Consider the following 12,671-nt stretch of genomic DNA (forward strand, 5'->3'; position numbering starts at 1 on the left):
CCATAAATCCAAATGTCTTGAATTTAGGTCTGAAAACCTTAAAGTACGTCAGATATGTTATTTTTAGTCATTGATTCTTGATATCTGAAATAAAAAATTATGACCATTAGCAATCGGATTACGGAGATCTGAAATGCATTTTTAGACGATCAGAATGTTTATTTTAGATAGGACGTTATTTGTCCTAGTAAAAATTACATTTCAGATATCTGAAATGTTCATTTTAGATAGGAGGAATACTATTAAAGATATCTGAAATACCAACAAATATATGTTAAAACAACCACCTGAAATAATTAAAGATTTGTAGATATCTGAAATGTAGTTCTTACTAGTACGTATTTGATTCCAGATAACTTAAAATTTTATTTCTACTGGTAGAAATGCAATTAGTGATATTTATAATACAGAGCCGTAACCAGGATTTTTGAAATACATAGGTCAAATATTGCGACTAATATGGTGACTTTTTAAAATATATTTTGGAAACAAGAATAAAGACAGTTAAATCACAAGCCCATCAAGTAAGTAAATATGAATGGTAAAAGACATGTACTTCGGGCCCTCTGACCACCATCAGTAGACAATGCAGGTGAAGTGTCTTGCCCAAGGACACAACGACACTGAACCGTCAATCCTTCGATTTCAGGGCAAACTTCTACATCCAACGCCACTGTCGCCCTACACATCATTGTTACTATTACTATTATTATTATTATTATAACTATTATTGTTGTTGTTGCTGTTGTTATTAATATGGCATTATTATTTCTACTAATGTTATTGTCGCCATCATCACCATACATATGCATGGCCCACTAAATGAATCAAATGACCTGCAATAATATATCACAAGACGGCGCTCCAGCACATCTAATGGAAGGTGGAAATGTGAAGTCTTAGTAGTCTTAGCTGAGTATGTTCTTGTGTGCAGTTACAGTTTCTTCTTCTGCTATCCACTTGCTCAAGGCAATGGTAATCAGACCCGTTTGATTGTCTCTTGAATAAATAAACCAGAAATAGGTGAAGCAGAAATCTTAATTCTTCATTATGCACGATGAGCAACACAACTAGGCTAACCTCAAATACAATATTGTACATGGGCTGTTTGAAATCTTTATTCATACATAACCTCAAGAACAATGTTGTTATTTGCTGTTTGATCATATTATTTAGCTCCGTTTTGAAATAGCCAAAGCAGAACTCTGTATTCTTGATAATGCAACATGAGCAACACAACTAGGCTACCTCAAGAAAAATGTAGTACAATTTCATTCTATTATTTTTCCCCGTGTGCATCAATAGTTTTAAGTAGGCTCCGACTGTAAAACGAAATACTAGTGACAGTTGCTTGAAATGCTTGCTGAGGACGATGAGATTCCTATTTCTAGCCGTGCTTTGAATGATATATATTTACTGGCGAAATGAACTCACCTCTTTCTTTCTTTCTTTTCCTCTGACCTGTTGGTGTTCCAAAGCTGAGTTTAGTTTGTTTCAGCGTAGATTTCTTTAATAATATTTTATCTTAATTAATTTATCTTGCACCATCATCTTTCATTCTACCATAAACAACTGATAGCCTATTCTATGTCATGGTGTTCAGAGTGTGGGCAGCTGACTTTCGCGAAGGAGCAGCGTAATATAGGATGACCAGATTTTGGTTTCCTAAAAGGAGGACACTTTTTTTGGTGGGAGGGGTCCTGCTGGGCCGGACCGGGCCATCAGCTCTGGGGCTGGCGGGGAGAAGCACGGGTCCGCTGAAGTCCAGGCTACCGTCACCGCTAGGGTGAAAGTTGGTGGGGACACTTGGGTGGTGGCTCAAGTGTCCCCTCAAGTGTGATTCATGGATAATCGAAATACTATTTCATTCTCTCAAAAAAAAAAATATGTGAGCAAACTTGCCTGTTCCTCAGCATAAGTGGGTGGTGTGCACCAAATCGTAAAACATAGCACATCTTCTGTAGCAGTTACAGAAACAGAGGAACTGACCAATGTGACAGACAATTATAGTCTGATTGAGTTTTATTTTAGCCGTTGGATAATCTACAAAGAGAATCTGATCAGCCTGGCTTTGCAAGGATTTCTCATTAGTGTGGCATTTAAATAGAATATTGACCGCCAGGTCTGAATGATGACCAGATGTGTCGCTGTGTGCAGGACTGGGCTGTAAAACAACACCTGGTGCTGTTTAATTGGCGTTTGTCTTCAAGTCGTCAAGACAAAGTGCAACGTGATCCAATAAAGGAGCAAATATGTGCATTCATTACTGTATAGTATCCTATAGGCAGCCACAATCTGTAACAGTGTGGCAGATATGTGTAAGATACAGCTAGAGGAGAAAGAGAAGAGAGAGGACCTTCTCTTTTAGAATGAACAGCTTTGAAATGACAGAGGAAGAAAAAAACACCAGCTTCAAATACCACAGAGGGAATTCTAGATTACTAACTAGAGCCGAGTTTCATCAGACCTCAAGCGGTCAGAGTTTACTTCCATCTGCAGCAGCGCTTTATGCGTCATTACATTGATTCTCTTACTCTTTTGTAAAGTTACTGTTTGTAAACTCTTTCTTCATCATTCACAGCAGCAGTGAGCTCTGGCTCTATCTTGACCAGAGGTAATTTCTCCTCTGTATCTCTTTGAACTACGCAGGTAACCTCAAAGCACATATTTACACATGCTGACTGTGTAAGAAGATGCTTTGTTTGAGGGTCTGGATGGACGTATATAGACTTTGTTCTGCACTGTCTTTAACCCAATAGTGCTAGGCCCGACCCTTAAAGTGTTAGGGAAGCGGCTGTTCCAGCCACTGCTTTTACGAATTCTCCAGAGTGGTGCCTGACTTTACACGTGTTAATAAAGTGAATGTGATTGGTCGTTTAACAAAGGGTGGGATTGTTGTGGGGAAGGCTCGCAAGCACATTTGGTGGTGGCAGGTTTGTCGGAAGCATCTTAGTTTTTATTTTTTTATTTCACTTAAAGTGAACAATAACATATAAAATATACAGATGAACAAATATGCCAGGGGGTATAATAATATAATTAACAATAAACAAGTACAATCAGGAGGAAAGACAAACAAACTTACAAACATATGTGTTTAGGAGTGTCATATATATACATATGTATATAAACACATATACATACATGTACAAATACACATGTCTTCTATGTCAATAAATTGTCCAGAACTTTGATTTGGGAACAGATTGAAATGTTTTTTTTTGTGCCTTTTGGTGAGAAGAGAGTACTAAAGTATTGTTTAAGTCTAATTAAATAAACATTAAAGTCTGGATTTTCTTTTAGAAATGTAAATTTATGCAAATTAAATTTAGCCAAGATAATTACCAGATTGTAAAAGGAAAGGTTTGGGAAACATTTTAGTTTGCAGCTGAAAACCAACGTTTTCCCAATGAAGTTATAAATCTTTTAAAATATTTGAATCCACATAGTTACAAAAGTGTTGCCAGAGTTTGAGAGTATGAACACAACCAAAACAAATGTGTAACACATTCTGGAAGAAGATCTCAAAAAGTGCAGTTCACAATAATATCAGATTTATTTTTTTTTAAAGTAGTGTTTGGCAGGTTTAAATCCTGTGAATGAGTTTGAATAAAACTTCCTTCACCTTATTGAGAGGAGATATTGATTAGGTAGCAGGAAGTATGTTTCCAGGATACAGCAGCTACCAGACGGTTCCGATATGGTACAACAGCAGGAACTGACGCCACCTCTTTCTGAAAGAGGGATCTGATTGACTTATTGTTCTTATGAAGAGAGAAGGTGAGACATATTTTGCCCACAGGAGAGTCCATGGAAGTCAGAGAAGGAGATGAAGAAGAACCGAGTCTTGGCCTCTGTCTGAATAACATGCAGATCCTAGTTGAAATAGCACCAAAAATCTTTGCATATTCTCCATAAGAAATAGGAAGGTTAAATTTAGAGCGAAATCCCTCATAACTCAATAAAGTGCCACTGTTGTCGGACAGCTGATCAACCACAATAATATCAAGACTGAACCATGGATCCAGAAACAGTGAAGAGGATGTCCTTATTGTTTCAAATGAAATACAGATGAGGCGAAAAGTTGTGCTTGTAGATAAATGACCATGACAAAAAAGCCTGGCAGTGCAAATTAGAGAGCTCGATAGGAATTGTATGCACATTAAAATCGCAAACCAAGAAAATTGTTAAACCCGCAAGTTTTGAAAATACATGATAAGGGATATTATTTCATATATTATTTGAGATGTGAAGAACTGGTGAATCCAATTTATCTTGAAAGTGTTATTTAAGGTAGAGAAAAATAAACAGTTAAGCCCTCCATTTTCGTATAAGTTAATTAAGATAGAGTATCAATTGTAAACCTATTCTTCCAAACAAAGATAAAGAGCAATTTATCAATTTCTTTATCAAGATCTAAAGCCAGAGCAGCATAAGTGAGCGTAGAGATGCCGTCTGCCTTACTAAGAAGAACACAACCTCGTAGTGAAAGATCCCTTACAAACCACTGATTAAATTTCTTTTTTGCTTTTAGAATTAAAGCATCAAAATTTAAGAATCTATAATTTTTTTTTTGTTCTTTTGTGAAGGTTATGCCTAAATAAACAGCCTCAGTTTTAACTGGAATACATTCAATCATTAACTGCCATGATCTCACATTTTTTGAGATTCAAATGCAGACCAGAAGCTTTTGAGAAATTATTTAATACCTGGATTACTAATGCAATTCAATTTGATTCTTGTCCTTTTAGAACAGGGTAGTTTCATCTGCTAGTTGTGTTAAGGTAAGTTCTTTTTCAGCAACAGTTAACCCCTTTAGAGAACTGGCTTTAATAAGATCTGCTAGAAGCTGAGCTACCAAAAGCAACATGTAGGTGGAGACCGATTAAATCTTGGAGAGGAGCCATTCCTTAATTTGATAGAGCTGTTGTTATTTTGACAGAGTTTTGATAGTCGATATAAAGAGCTTTCCAAATCCAAATTTTTCTAGACTGAAATATAAAACCCTGTTCTAAAGTGTCAAAAGTCATATAGAAGTCCAAAAATAAAATAAATCCATCATCAGAAACAAAATCAGGATAATCTAAGATATCAAGAGCAAGTCTTATGTTGTTTGTGATATGCCGATTTTTCATAAATCCTGATTGAGTTTCGTCAATGATTTAAGGAAGAATTTATTTTAATCTTTTAGCAATTACTAAGGCTAATATTTTATAGTCGGTATTAAGTAGGCAAATAGGTCGCCAATCATCAAGCAGTAAAGGATCCTTGTTAGGTTTTGGTATAAGGGTGGTTAAGCCTTCAGTAAGAGTTGTAGGCAAAGTGACATTTGTAATACTTTCATTAAAGACCTCTAATAAAAAAGGGGCAAGGTCATTAGAAAAATGTTTATAGAATTCGGCACTTAGACCATTGGTTCCAGGGGATTTGTTTGTTTTGCGATGTGCAATAGCATCAAAACTTTCATGAACGGTGAATGGAGAGCGTTTCCGGTCAATCTTAGATATCAGTTTCACTATTAAATTATTCAATAAGGAATCAATTTAGGCTTTTTAGATGTTGGAACGATACAGCTTTTCATAAAATGAGCAACAGTATTTTGTGATATGATCAGGATCATCAGTTGGAAAGTTGTTAATTTTTAGTCTGCATATAGAACTATTAACGGCATTATGATCTTCAAGATTGAAAAAGTAATGTGTATTTTGTTCTCCTTCCAACCATTTTCTTCTTGATCTCACGAATGCACCTTTACTTATATTAATGTACAGTCACTTAAACTAGAGGGATTTGGATGAGACAGCTCAACAAATCTGAAAATTATATTATTTTCTTCTGCTCTAATAATTTCGACCCTATTACTACTAAATTTGACCAGATTGAAATTAAGTTCCCAATTAAGACTATAGCGAACATCTACATAGGATTTAGACCACTACTGGTTGAGTAGTGTAGATATGTTTGCAGAGACTCCTTTACATTGCAGTAAAGAATTGTTCATTTTCCAGGATGATGGTGAGCAAAAATCAATTTAATAGCTTTATGGTTAATAAGGAGAGGAGTAGGAAGTATCTTAACGGTTACACCCTCCTTGTTTACTGAATTTGATGTTAGCCAGAAATCGTTCCTAGACGGCCTATGTGATGATTTATTATTCCAAGTGAATAAACAGTCATGAGGATGGATAGCTCTCCAGATATCAGTCAAGTTGAATTGTTGACAGTTGAATTAGAGGCATTATGTTTGTTAGGAGGCAATTTATCAAGATCGCCATCAAGCACGGTATTAAAATCCCCTCGCATGATAATTATAGCTTTGGGGAATTCATTTAACCATATTGGAAAAAAAAAATCTTGAATGCGTGAAACAGTTTATCATTCTCTCGTTTGTTGTTATAACCATAAATATTTGTGCAAATGAAGTCATAGTATTTAAAAGTAAGAACTTGACAGATATAGTGCCCCATTAGGTCATATTCAGAGGCAATAATATTCCCTTTAGATCTATTCTTTAATGTCATAACTGCTGCAGAATGCTCAGAAACATGAGAAAACCAAATAGGATTTCCACATTGGGAATTCCAAAAATGAACATAGGTAACAGTTGAATGAGGCAAAAAAACATAAATCAGAACGAACATTTTTGGCAAATAGAAACAACGGTTTCCTTTTAACATATTACGCATCGCCCTGGCATTGAGAGAAATAAATGAAAGATATAACAATCAAAGAGCAAGTAAAGAGCGCTCGGTCAAAGAAGGTGTATAGTAACACGAACATCATGGACCAGCACCTTATTAAGGAACTAAATATTATGTGGCATTAAAATATCCACTCTTGGAATAATAAAATAAACCGAACAGGATATCTAAACTCCAGACTACTCCTCCTCTGGACAAAAGTTGCAGGGATCTCCACGCCGTTGATGAAACCACCTATGAAATATGCTGATTTGCCCTCTTCCGAGCTTTTTGGATGGAAGGCCATAGTTTCTGTCGGAGGTCGTGGTCTTTTTGCACAGATCTTCGGTAAAACGGTCACTATTCTTTTTAAGAAAGTCATTGCTTTTAGCTGCTTTCCATATGTCATCTCGATACCTTCTGGCGACAAAACGAATGATAATAGGATGGGAGCTGCAGGTGAGCTTTTTCCCAAAAGATTAGCAACATCAATTAAAATCTAAAGCCTCTCTTTTTCTCTCAGTAAAACTTCTTGGCAGACCTGGGTCACCAACGCCACACCAACATCTTCTCCATCTCAGGGACCCTGTGAAGTCTCAGGTTCCATCGGCATAATGCTCAAGTTTGTTAACATGAATCGAACAGGCTGTGGTGTTTTTTTTCATAGAGCTCTACACGTTTTTCCATGTACCGTAGTAAACCTTCTTCTTAAAGAGTGCATCACTTCTTGTGTTGATCAAGTTATTAAGCATAGTCAGGGCCGGTTCTAGCCCTTTGGTTGCCCTAGGCGAGATTGAGTTTTGCGCCCCCCTGTGCGGTGAATTGTGCCTACAGCTGTGCAAAGTGTGTGTTACAAAATTGCTAATTGAGTGCAAAGCAGTGTTTGTTCTTTTAGTTTTGTGAACTCAGTGAGTGGATTTGCTTTAAGTATTAATAGTTTTAGAAATTGTGCTATAAGAATCAAGGTTGTGTTTAAGCATTCAGAAAAAACTGTAACTTAGCATGGAGTGATGCATAGACAAATACCAGAATAGGTTGCAGTACCTTTTCTTTTTTATTATTTTAAATAATTTATTACACATTCAAAGTTAGGACTGTGCAAAAACACTTTTAACCATCTGTAAGGACACTTAGGTAAAGTATAACTAAAAAACTGGATTGAATCATTGAATGAATTTATTTCAGACAATTAACAAATTTAACACACATTAAACAAATATTAAATAAATCAATTTCAGAAATTACCAAATAACAATAAAAAATAATAAATTTAAGAAATTCTTCAACCAAGGACTACATAAAAAAGTAATTGATAAACATTAAATTAAATTTTCTGTTCCAGTTCAATTAAATCATTTGAACATAAATAGAAATGAGATAAACAAAATTTTCCTCTAAATAAAATATATCAGGTATATTTACCCTGATTTCTGACATTGATTAGTGATTAAAGAAAGGATTAACCCTCTACAAACAAAAGTTCTTTTATGAATACCATTACAAAATTTGTAATTGTAAAGTTTGAAGTTGTTGTTTTTTTTTGTTCACATATTCTATGATGAACAGCCATAACTTCATATATTTTGATGATTATTTGTACATCCCTTTTGAATACTCAATGCAGATAATCACTACAAAATATTTTATTTATATTAGTATCTTCTACCCATTCTCAAGCTAATAATATAGCACATAATTCTGCTGCATATATACTGAGAAAAAAATGATGTCAACATTAGGGATGGGGATCGTTAATATTTAATGATATCGATACCTTTATCGATACTCCTTATCGATCTGAGTCTTTATCGATACCACTATCTATACTTTTCTGTTATTTGGTGGAAAGACGATGCAACAAAATTTTATTAACAGAACTGGTATTGCTTCTATTGCTTAACAAGTGAGCATAACAAAAACGTTTCTAGCCTTCAATAAACATGGCTAATGTAATAGGCCACTTGGAAATGACATAAAACTAACTAGAATATATTTTCACAATTGTTGGTTAATGTATTGTCTACTGTCACTTTTCATCATGTTTTTAGTGATTAGGAAAATATTTAACAAATAAATAATTGTATTTTAAATTAAATGTAATTTTTAATAAATGTTGGCATCAGTAGTTTAATTATATATAGAGCAATGTACAACTGTATTACTCATGTTTCTCGCCAAAAACTAAATTTCCCGTTTTCTTTACGTTACACTTGAATGCATCATGATAACCTAATTATCGTTTTACTGAGCCAATCTGAACGCATCATCACGCAGCACGTCTGAAACTTTATTTACTTTTCAAGCTAACTAGCTTGTATGCTTCCGATTACAAGACGGATTTCACAATTAATATTTTTAACTGACCGGACAAGCTACAAAGTCTGTGTGCGCTAACCAGTGGTACTCTGAGTGGATGATTAAGACGGGCCGACTGCAGCTGGAGGAGGAGAGGGGAGTCTTTTCCTTTCAGCCATCCTCGAGTCGCGAGCAAAGTTAAGTGTCAGACTTCACTTGTTTTACTTTTAATATCTGTTTGCTTACAATTTCATTCCAAAATATTGGTGTACATGCTGCAGTGATTGACGTCACGACTTCCAGGTTGGAGGGCGCTTGAAAAGTGATCAGAATCTTTTCCGATTGTCTCTTAAATGTGAAAAAATAAATAAAAAAACGGTGGTATATTTATTTGTTCATATTTTGCTATTTATTTATATATACGTAAGGTTAAGTCAAACTGACGGACGCTTCATAACCGGTTTAATTCGCTTTTTTTTCTAATTCTATGATTAATGGGAAGTAAGCCTAAGGGCGACGCTAGAGGGCGCCCCCAACACATTTGTCGCCCTAGGCAATTGCCTAGCTCGCCTGTAGCAATCGCCGGCCCTGAGCATAGTAGTAGCATCTTCAGTGTTTAGATTGCTCGTTGTTTGAGGGATACTAGGAGAAGGTTTCTTGGCAGCTGGGGACTTACTTGGTGTTCCTCATCAGCGTCTGTTTGTAGCTCCGTGCCTCTGTAATTATAGTCGTCAGTAGCAGGCAAGGTAGCTGTGAGCAACTTGTGCTCATTAAGTCTTTTCTGGGCAGCTTTTTGCATTTTCTTTCAAGAGGAGTAGTAAAACGTGATAGGAATTTTGTCACAAACTCTTATTTGGGGAATCTAGAAAATAATTGCCATTTAACGTTCTGGTACTGAGAACACGATGCAGTATGTCTTACACTTTCGCCCTCTTCCCCTGAAGCTTGGTTTGGTGTAGAAGGCTTACAGCAGTACATGTTTGAGCCCTTGCCTCGCAACTCTGCCAGTTCTGTTAACTCTACGCCTGCCGAAAACACAGACATCCATCCCTGTGAACACTGGGACAGAACTCAATGGGAAAGTAAATGATTCCTATTTCAACTGTTGCATATATTAGCTGCAACATATGATTTAAGATGCTATGACCGTTGATATATGATTGCCCGAATTTAGGTGTACAAGCTGACATATGATTAACTTGCCTGCATAAGATAACGGAAAAAAAAACCACAGATTAAAAAAAAAATCTTTTTTTTCAATTTAAATTTTCTAACTTTTGGGAGAATATCGTCTGATAAAGAGTACATTTATATACAAGTTTAAGCCAGAATGATTTGACATTTAAATATTATTCGCTATGGCTATAAAGTTCTGAACCCCACTGGTTTCTATAACGGCTCCCTTTTCAGAGGCATAGGCCAGTGTCGGGTATTGCAGGCCAACAACGACCTCAACAGTTCCCCATTACTAAGGGGTGGACCTGTTTCTCTGTTGGGGTGGACATGTTTCTTAAGCCATAACAAGGCTTTTGTTGGGCTACTCTATAAAGCTTGGAACACAACGCTAATTCAGACATTTTGAATTGAGAAAGCTTCCTGGATGGGATGCGAAATGTCTTCAAATAAAGTCCAGTTTTTTTTTGTTTTTTTTTACTTTTTAAACTTTTTTGGACTTCAAAATACACATTAGAAAGAGTTGATGGAACCAGACCTACTGGAACAGGTATTTTTTACTAAGTAGTTTTTAAACAAATATTCCTTCCATAGCTGCTACCTAAATGCTTTTTAGTTCCCTTTTGGGTTCTAACATCTACCCTAGCAATCTTCTGAAAGACTAAATTTTATAAAGAATGTGACACAGAAATTTGCCTGAGTAAATTATTATCTAAACAGAACAAACCTTAACAAATGGTTAAGGTTTTTATTTTACACAAAGTTATTAACAGTGAGTTAGAACACTAAATGCTGCAGGAAGGTTTTACCCTTTGACCTTTAAGCTTGTAATAAACCTTCCTAACCATCAGACTGACCATGTTTAGAGTTATCTACTTTCCCAGCAGATTACCAGCTGCCATCTAATCCATGATGCTACATTGAAATGGAGAGATTGGAGCCCAATCTAATCCAAACAATTGTTAGGGTTTTATGCTTACTGACACCACCAGTCTGTGCAACCAACTTCATGCATTCAGTAAAGAGTCCGTTGGTCTGTCCTGTACTGTTATTGTGTGGTCAGTATTCATCTTTGAGGAAGAGTCTAATCTTATCTTAAACTAATTAGTCTGCAGCTTTAAAAAATGACTTGATGATTAAAAAAACAAACAATCCAGCTGTTGCTTCTAGGATTAAACATCAAAGAGACAGCTCATGTGCAGCCTGTATAGCCTTGGGGAACACTGGCAGAACATAAAAAAATAAATCCAATACAGTGTTCCAGCAACAAAGGCCCAAAGCATACAGTATGTACAGTCAAAGTATTGTCTGTTATAAGTAGAGAATTAAATCAAAAAAAGAAACCTAATTTGGTGAAATCTTTAAAAAATGCTCACATGATTTAGCCAAGGAAAAAAAAGAAAAAAGACCAACATATCCAGTGAAATACAAACCAAAAACTTTGACGTCTTAAATTGTAACACAGGCAAAACCCCCCAAAAAACTAACACAACAAAACTAAATCAGCTAAAGTACTACTTTTTTTTATCTTTAAAATATATGGCTAAACTTTTTGCTAACAACAACAGTATGAAAAAAAAAAATAAATAAATAAAATTGAACTGTTAATGAGGCTCTGGCAGGGTGGTTTCCCACCCCTGCATATAAAGAGAATTCTCACACGCGAACATTGGGTGTTCCCAAGAGAAACAACTTTGAGTTCATCAAAGATATACATTTTTCACCAGTCAGATAAAATCATTTCAAGACAGCTGTCTCTGCCGTTCACGGCATTAGGGAGTCTTAAACACCCTACCCTTGTCTAGTGTTAGGAGGCAACCGCTCCCTTCATCTCAATCCCAACTCCTCACATAACTCCAGCATAGAGACAGGTTCAAGGTTACTTCTATTTGACTGAGGAAAGGCACAGTGTAATATCTCATCTCACAATAATCAAATCTCGTCATCACTTGACAAGCTACGTTATGCTGACATTGCAGAAGCCATTCTGAACCATGTAAGGCCCTGTGTTGTGCGAGACGGAGAAGCGTTGGGGAAATTGCTTCATGTTGCTGTAGTCTGATTATTAAATGTTGCTGAAAATGAAGCTTTAAGATGAGCTCCACTTTAATACTATGTATGGCCTGCCAATTACCAAGCCACATTAGAGCTGCAATCCACACGCATAAATGCTTGTATCTGACCTGTTGTATTTACTAGTGTTGCACCGAAATCAGTATCAGGGGTCCCCGATACTGCACTAAAATTGTGATATCGGTATCAGAGAGTACCAACAAATAGGGCACCGATACCATTTTGAGAGCCAGAACTTTATTCAATCATTGTCACCAATTCCAGGTAGGCAATCAACATTTCTTCTGGATTCACTTTGTGTTAGTCTTTCTCACTAACGTAGGCAGTTTGACAAAAACATGATGGCAATTATTTTACATCCAAGTAGTATGCAGTTCTTCATGTATACACATTGGCTGATACTGCACAGCCAGATATTGGGTCTGCACATGCCTGATGTTTTTTGGGCTTT

Source organism: Cyprinodon tularosa, unplaced genomic scaffold (genome assembly GCF_016077235.1).
Source record: "Cyprinodon tularosa strain WSP-4 unplaced genomic scaffold, ASM1607723v1 ctg159, whole genome shotgun sequence".
NCBI classification, from domain to species: Eukaryota; Metazoa; Chordata; class Actinopteri; order Cyprinodontiformes; family Cyprinodontidae; genus Cyprinodon; species Cyprinodon tularosa.